This window comes from Aquarana catesbeiana, linkage group LG03 (genome assembly GCF_042186555.1).
Source record: "Aquarana catesbeiana isolate 2022-GZ linkage group LG03, ASM4218655v1, whole genome shotgun sequence".
Classification (NCBI taxonomy): domain Eukaryota; kingdom Metazoa; phylum Chordata; class Amphibia; order Anura; family Ranidae; genus Aquarana; species Aquarana catesbeiana.
Window position 1 is genome coordinate 703,924,893 of NC_133326.1, and position 8,682 is coordinate 703,933,574.

The window sequence follows — 8,682 nt, forward strand, 5'->3', positions numbered from 1 at the left end:
ATTTTTTATTTTTACACTGCTCTTTTTTAAAAAAAAAATCTGTTACTTTTATTCCTATTACAAGGAATGTAAACATCCCTTATAATAGAAAAAAAGCATGACAGGACCTCTTAAATATGAGATCTGGGGTCAAAAACACCTCAGATCCCATATTTACATTAAAATGCAATTAAAAAAAATTGTCCTTTAAATAAAATGTAAAAAAAAAGGTCCCTCTAAGAGCTATGGGCGGAAGTGACGTTTTGACAACGCTTCTGCCCTGCAATGGTATGGAGAGGGGTGGGGCCATCTTCCCCTCACTCCTCTCCATGCTAAGGAAGGAGCAACATCCGATCACCTCCGCCACTACCGACGGCTCCGGTAAGTCGCGGGGGCCCTCTCCCGCCGCCAGTAAAAGTGATCTCGCACAGAGAGCACTTTTATCTGAAAGCGGACCGCCGACCAGCTAGCTGCTGCCATAACAACTATATTCCTCTTCAAAGTTAGGACGTATACCGGCCTGAGGCGGTCCGTAAGTGGTTAACCACTTAAGCCCCGGACCATTTGGCTGGCCAAAGACCAGAGTACTTTTTGCGATACGGCACTGCGTCGCTTTAACTGACAATTGCGCGGTCGTGTGACGTGGCTCCCAAACAAAATTTATGTCCTTTTTTTTCCCACAAATAGAGCTTTCTTTTGGTGGTATTTGATCACCTCTGCGATTTTTATTTTTTGCGCTATAAACAAAAATAGAGCGACAATTTAAAAAAAAACGCATTATTTTTCACTTTTTGCTATAATAATATTATAATATATATATATTTTTTCCTCAGTTTAGGCTGATACGTATTCTTCTACATATTTTTGGTAAAAAAAAAATTACAATAAGCGTTTATTGGTTGGTTTGTGCAAAAGTTATAGCGTCTACTAAATAGTAGTTAGTTTTATGGCATTTTTATTAATAATTTTTTTTTTACTAGTAATGGCGGTGATCTGCGATTTTTATCATGACTGTGACATTATGGCGGACACATCCGACAATTTTGACACATTTTTGGGACCATTGTCATTTTTACAGCGATCAATGCTAAAAAATTGCATTGATTACTGTAAAATTACACTGGCAGTGAAGGGGTTAACCACTAGCTGGCTAGGAAGGGGTTAGGTGTGTCCTAGGGAGTGATTCTGTTAGGGGGCGTGGCTAGGAGTGACACTTCACTGATCATAGCTCCCGATTACAGGGAGCTGTGATCAGTGTCCTGTCACTAGGCAGAACGGGGAGATGCTTGTTTACATCAGCATCTCCCCGTTCTCCCTCTCCGTGAGATGATGGAGAGTATACCCGCAGTCATCGAGTCCGTGGGACCCACGATCCTACTCACGGAGCTCGTGGCAGGGTCGTGCGTGTGCCGCCGATGGTGTACACATGACCACACAGTGGCAAATTCTAAGGGACGTATAGGTACGCCCATTTGCCCAGCCGTGCCATTCTGCCGACGTATATGTACATGCGGCGGTCGGCAAGTTGTTAAGCTTTCACTAAAAAAAAAAAAAAAAAAACCTGGAAGCTGATTGATTTCTATGCAGAGCTGCATCAGATTTTGTAAATCAACCATGAAGAGTTGCATGACAAGTGAAAACCGATTAATTTCAATGGGTTTCCAATCAATGCGACTCAAATTGTAGCTACTTTTATTCGTGTTCCTGCAATAATTTGTTGTGACTTTAGCACCACTTGAGTCCCATAGACCTTAAAGTCACATCAAGTGGCACGAAAGTTGCACTGCATAGTCAAACTGGAAATCACAAGACACTGGGGTTGCAGCAGTTTGAACCAAGGCTTAATGCTAATTTAGCTCAGGGATTTTTAGCACCATGTTCATCGAGCTATGCAGCTTAATAGACAGGATGTGAATTAGCCCTTAAAGAGTCCCGGTCACTAGGACTATCATTTAGATCAAAATGTTCACATAAGAATATATGTTCATTTATTATACATGTTTTAGCCATGGTATTAACCTGTAATAGCCTCTTAATCCAGGGCTGGGGGATGATGGCTACAAACCACTTGAGGCATACCTCAAAGAAGTCATAAAAATGTCTATGCCATGGTTTGTGTAAAAAGATTTATTGTAAAATCAAAGTATTCCATGAATGGAAAAGGTTAAAACATGGCTGACAGACAATCAATGTTAAACATCATGCTTGATATTGAACTTCAATCTCACCCAAACCTTCGGCAGACTGACTTGGGCATTACAAGGCTGGTGCTGGGGGCAACCAAAAAGTGTATAGGTGCCAGATGTCACATGGGCATCCACCCAATGGAAGAGATGACAGACCACTGATGCAATTTCAAAGGGCTGTGATGAACACAGTGTACCTCGGCACTTTAAAATTCATCATAAGATGGACATTAGCAAACTATCCGTAACAGCTATTGAGTGTATACCAGAAGGCTCCCTCACTGCCAATGAAAGATTAGCTTTGTTGTGCAGAAGGGAGACTTTTTGGATATATAAATTGTCCACCATGTCCCCTAATGGGTTAAATGAGGAACTAGATGTACACACCATTCTATGATGCAGTTCCTCCAGTCAACTCCTGTCTTGCCTTTCCTTTCCATCAATATGTCTCATGTAATTCCGACTATAGCAGTTGAGACCTTGTAACCTAGGATATAATACACATTCAAGTTTCTCTTTATACTTGTATACATATCATCACTCTCTTTTTTTATTTTTTTTACACCTCCTTCCCATCTGTTATTACCACCCCTCCCTTTTTCTATTATATGTATTTATTGAGTTAGTTTTTCTCTCTTCCCTTCCCATGTGTCATTACACCCCCCCCCCCCCTTGCTTCTTCTTCCCCCCTTTTTTTGTATTACCGTCCTCTTCCCATTTTTTTTCTCCCATTACCCTTGGCTGTTGCCATTATTCTTTGGTGTGATGGTATGTGCATAATGAGTCCAAAAAGCTGCATTTTATATTACATTACCTTGGTGATTTTTACTCTTTTACTTTTGTTTTTATTTTTATATTTTTGTGTCTTATTTTCTAAGTTCAAGTCTGATTATTTATTAATTATTGTCTGCCTTATTGTAAAATGGTCATTTTGTACAAAAGAAAATGTTATGGTGCTTGGTGCTGTGGGAGCCAAAAGGTTTTTTTGTGCCTTTAAGACCTAATTTCCATGCCCCCGTAGCTCCTATTTAAACTTTCCAGGCTGTCCAATCCACATGATTTGATAAAGGGCCACGCCCGAAATGAGTTATCAGTATTACAGCCTGCTGACAGCTTTCCATGTGTTCTACAACTGCATCTTTGTTCCATCCCAAGCATTGTTGTGGTGAGTCAGTTCCACAACGCTCTTTTTGGTAACGTCACATCCAGTGTGCCACCCCACTACACCAGCTGCATCCTCCGGCGGTTTGGAGTCCAATGTCTGGTCTATTGGGGGCCTCTCCACATCACTGACCCTTACGGGTTGCATCAGTGGTCTGTCATCTCTTCCATTGGGTGGATGCCCATGCGACATCTGGCACCTATACACCTTTTGGTTGCCCCTAGCACCTGCCTTGATATGCCCAAGTCAGCCTGCTGAGGTCTGGGTGAGATTGAAGTTCAATATCAAGCATGATGTTTAACATTGATTGTCTGCCAGCCATGTTTTAACCTTTTCCATTCTTGGAATACTTTGATTTCACAATAAATCTTTTTACACAAACCGTGGCATAGACGTTTTTTATGACTTCTTTGAGGTATGCCTCAAGTGGTTTGTAGCCATCAACCACCAGCGCTGAATTAAGAGGAATCAATCGTTTGTTTTTTTTATTTGCACAACACCATTCCAGGTGTTTTGGTTCCCCTCTAGCTGCAGAGGGCTAACATTAATTACACAGACTGCCATATGTTGGTTCTCCATACAGCGCCTGAACTTTTTAGGAGTACATCTGTAAAAGCCTCACTTCTGTAGACATCCAAAAGCCCCAAGACTCCTGCTGGGTGCCGCTATCTTGGAGGTGATGTTAGCAGACCCAGGAGACTCAGAACTGTCAATCAAGTCATGTTTATAGTATTCCTCTTAACTCTTCCATCAGCAGTTGCATAAATGAAAATGTAGGATGGGGAAGAGAGTTGGGCCAGCACAGACAATAATTAGATGCTCCCAGAGGCCCTGAGACTATTGCTGGGCACTGTCATCTTGGATGCGTTATCTGCAGCCTCAGCTGTACATCTCAGTGGACATGGTGCCATCAAGCCCTTCAAGAGTCCCACTTGTTGAAACTTTAATTTTGAATAAAATGTTCCCATAAGATTTTATTTGCATTTAAATTATTTTAGCCATGATATTTACCTGTAAACATTTCCTTTGTGTAGACATTCAGAACCCCTTAGACTGACACACTGATTCTACTCCCAGCCAATCAGGAAGCCTCTATTGGCTGGGTCTTAGGACTACCTGGCCAATTGTGTCTCAGCACACACTTCCTGTTCCTGTGTGTCCGGAAGGATGATGCCCCATTGTGTGCTCGCCAGAGCTTCTTGGCTCTTCCTCCCCCCTATGACAAGGTAAGGCACATTCGCCACCATTCGGCACAGACAATAATTAGACACTCCCAGAAGCCCTTAGACTGTTGCTGGGAACTGCCTCCTTGCTTGCAGTGTCTGCAGCCTCAGATGTACATCTCAGTGGATGTGGTGCAATCAAGACTTCAGGAGCCTAACCCATTGGGATTTTCATATCAACCTAAACATTCCCATAATATGTTATGTGCATTTAATGTATTTTAGCCATGATATTTACCTGTAAAAATGCCCCTTGTGTAGACATTCAGAACCTCTGAGACTGTTGCTAGGCACCGCTATATTGGATGTGATGTCATCAGCCCCAGCAGGTTCAGCACTGCCACTCAGGTGACACTCTTTAGTATTACCCTTCAATTCTCCCCCAGCAGCTACATAAAAGATTATGTAGAGAGGGGAGGATGAGCTGGGCCAGGAAAGACAATAATAAGACACTCTCAGAAGCCCTGAGACTTTTACTGGGTACCGCCATCTTGGATTTGATGCTATCAGCCCCAGCAAAGCTCAGAGCTGCCACTCAAATGACACTCTGTACTATTCTCCTTTGCTCCTCTCTTGGAAGCTACATAAAAGAACATGTAGGATGATGAGGGGAGGGATGGAGGAGCTGGGCCAGCACATACAGTAAATAGACATACCCAGTGGAGGAGAGGTTGTGGGGGTTGTGTTAGAAAAATGACTATCCTGGAGTAGTCACATGTTCTAGCAAGTTAAGCAATAACTTACAAGGAAATGTAAAAATCATTTATGGAAAGGAAAAACGCTGCATGTAAGGTTTTAAAATACTTGATTTGTTTCATGCTTTAACTTGTAACTTTTTAAAATGGTAACTATCTCTCTTTAATAAAATGTATTAAAGTGACCCTGACACTTTTGTAAAAACAAGCAAACAGCTTTACCCTCTAATAGAAGAGGATGCATGCTTACCCCTTTGGTGGGTGAAAAGTAAATTCTTCATAGCACTGTTACTATCTGGTTGTGTCGGACTCTGTGCCTTCCACTGGCTACCATGGGTTCTACAGTCATTTCTGTAGTAACATAGTGGCCAGAGTGAGGAACTACGGCACCCTGTGGGGGGGAAGTGGGGGGCAGTGGGGGGGCATGGTATTGAACACACCCGGAAGTGTCAGATAGCAGTAGTTCTCCTAGATCTGCAACAGAGCAAAGAATGAACTCCCTGCCTGCCAGAGAGGCATGAATGCATCATCTCCTAGTTCAGGGTGATGCTTATTGAATTTCTTTTGGTATAACCAAAAAGGCCATTTTATGCATGCAGCATTTTTAATTAATTTTATTAATTGGTCATATTTAAAGGAAACATAGGCAGCATCAATTGGATCTGGGGCACCAGACCAATCCTGGACAAAAAAGCCAATTGAGAAAGGGGCTGCTATTGAATTTGTAAAATGCTGGTTTCAAGGTCATTGTGCTAATCCTTTTTTTTATTTAATATACTTTGTGCTCAAAAGTATGTGGACCCCCCTCTTGCAAATGGTCAAGTTTAAGGCCGGGTTCACATATGCTGAGACCACGGTTCCCAGCATGGAGTCCGGTGCATCCCTGTTCACCGGTTCAGGTGTGAATCAGGTCCAAATTTTTTGCCTGAATTTGCACCTGAATCAGAACCAAAGATGCACAGCCTCGGAGCTGTGTGAACCGGTTCCAGTGAGAGCCGGTCATACTCTTCTTTCATGCAAATTTGCATATGTGTAAACTCGGCCTAAGTGCTTTCAATGACAAGTACTATTAATGCTACAGCAGACAGGTTGTACTTTCAACCTTGTGGTAACAGATTAAGGAAGGCCCTTCTATGTGCTCCTGTGTACAAAGCCAGATCCATAAAGACATGGTTTGACCATTTTGGTGTGGAGGAACTCAAGTGTCCTGCACAGAGCACTGAATGCAAACCCTACAAACATCGTCGGAATGAATTGTGAGCCAGGTCTTCTCATCCAAAAGCAGTAGCTGAAATTCTGACAAACGCACTCCAATATTTTATGGCAGGTCCTTGCAGGAGAGTGGAAGCTGTTCTAGTTGCAAAGTGGGGCCAAGACCATAACATTGACCATGTTTTTTGAACTGGATGGCCATGTGGCTAATAAAGGGGTAATGGTCAGGTGTCTTCAAATATTTAACTATTTTGTGTAACTATAGCTAATGACTAGGAACAGCCTTATAAAAATTCAACAAACAGAGCCAAGGCACTCCACCATAGAATTGGATAGCAGTTATACAGTATGTGGTAGTAACATGCATCCTATTGACCAAGTCATGTGCTGCATGCAATCCAGGGAGGAATGGAGATATCCAAAACAGAAACACAAAGGCTATATGCTGCGCACTGGTAAAGTCAGGGAAGAAAAAAGTAAATTCAACGTGTTTCAAAGCTTCTGGTGTTATCTGATTGGAGAGGGAGCCCACCTGGTCCCACCCCTTCCTCTGACATGGGCCACCAGGGTGGCCGCGTCATCTCCCTTGGCCCACCACATTATTGTCTCCATCCTGCGAGCAGCCATCTTTCTGGTGGGCTCCAGCCTTACTATACACTACACTGAAAGTGGTTGTAAACGCTTTACAACCACTTTTTACTACAAGCAAGCCTATAATAAGGCTTACCTGTAGCTACACTGGATATCTCCTAAACCTGCACGGTTTAGGAGATATCCCTGTATTTGCATGTGCCGACGTCATCAGCATATGCGCAGTTAAGCAAACTGAAGCAAACTGAAGCAATGGCACATGCGCAGGAGTGATGTAATCGTGGCTCCGGCCAATCACAGCGCCAGAGCAGTGGTACCCGGAAGTAACCTCTGGGAGAGATGTCGGCCACCAAAGCGGTGAACGAGGACCGCTGCGGGGGCTTCGATCTCAGGTAAGTAATTCATAATGCGCTAGTATGCTATGCATACCAGCGCATTATGCCTTTGTCTTACAGGTTTTTTTGGGAATTTTTTTTTAGGGTTTACAACCACTTGAATTGTGCCTTTCCCACAGGACACCAACAGCTGGTCCCAGCGAGCCTTCCTGTGCCTTTCCAGCTGGTATGTGAACCTTGAGCCTGTTTCCATCAAAAGTTCCGGGCCCTCCATTTAGTGTTTGAGGCTGCAGGAGACTCGGGCTTTTACATTTTAAATTAAGCCTCGTACACACGGGCAGAATGTCGGGAGACATTTGCGGGTACAAAAAATACCGGTTGACATTCTGCCCGTGCGTATGTCAGTCTCTCTGACTGGCTGTTCGGCCGGCTTCTGTCGGACATGCATGCTGGAAAACCAGCAGCCGACCGACTCCCGATCAGCACTCTCAGCCATTGACAGAAAGCGCTGATTGGAGTGTTTTGGTGGAGGGGCCGTCCCTCTGTCAGAACACAACAGCTTAGCGGGGGGGGAGATCGCTGGACAAACCTCACATGGTTAGTATAGCGGCTCCGGACCAAAGCTGTCACTGTGTTATTCACACATGACTGCGCTTTTATCTAGACTGTGTGCTTTATCTACGGCCACATAATCATCCTCCAATTATCTATTTGTTTCTCAGGGATATCCGGACTTTACCAGTGCGCAGCACATTGCCTTTGTGTTTCTGTTTAGGAACAACCTTATGCACCCTAATGCTGTTAAAATGAAGCTGCTCACACTGTAAAATTATATTTGCAAATAGCCTACAAGTGTCATTGAGTAATAGAGTGTAACAATGTATTACTCCTTGACACTATCTACAATTTAACCACATCAATACCGGACATTTTCACCCCCTTCCTGCCCCGGCCAATTTTCAGCTATCAGCGCTGTAACATTTTGAATGACAATTGCGCGGTCATGCAACACTGTACCCAAATGAGATTTTTATCATTTTTCTTCCCCCACAAATAGAGCTTTCTTTTGGTGATATTTGATCACCTCTGCAGTTTTTATTTTTTGCGCTATAAACAAAAAAAAGAGCAACAATTTTGAAAAAAAAAACAATATTTTTTACTTTTTGCTATAATAAATATCCCAATTTTTTTTTTTTAAAAATGAAAACATTTTTGCTCAGTTTAGGCCGATTTTTCTACATATTTGTGGTAAAAAAAAGATTGCAATAAGCTAATATTGAGTGGTTTGCGCAAAAGTTA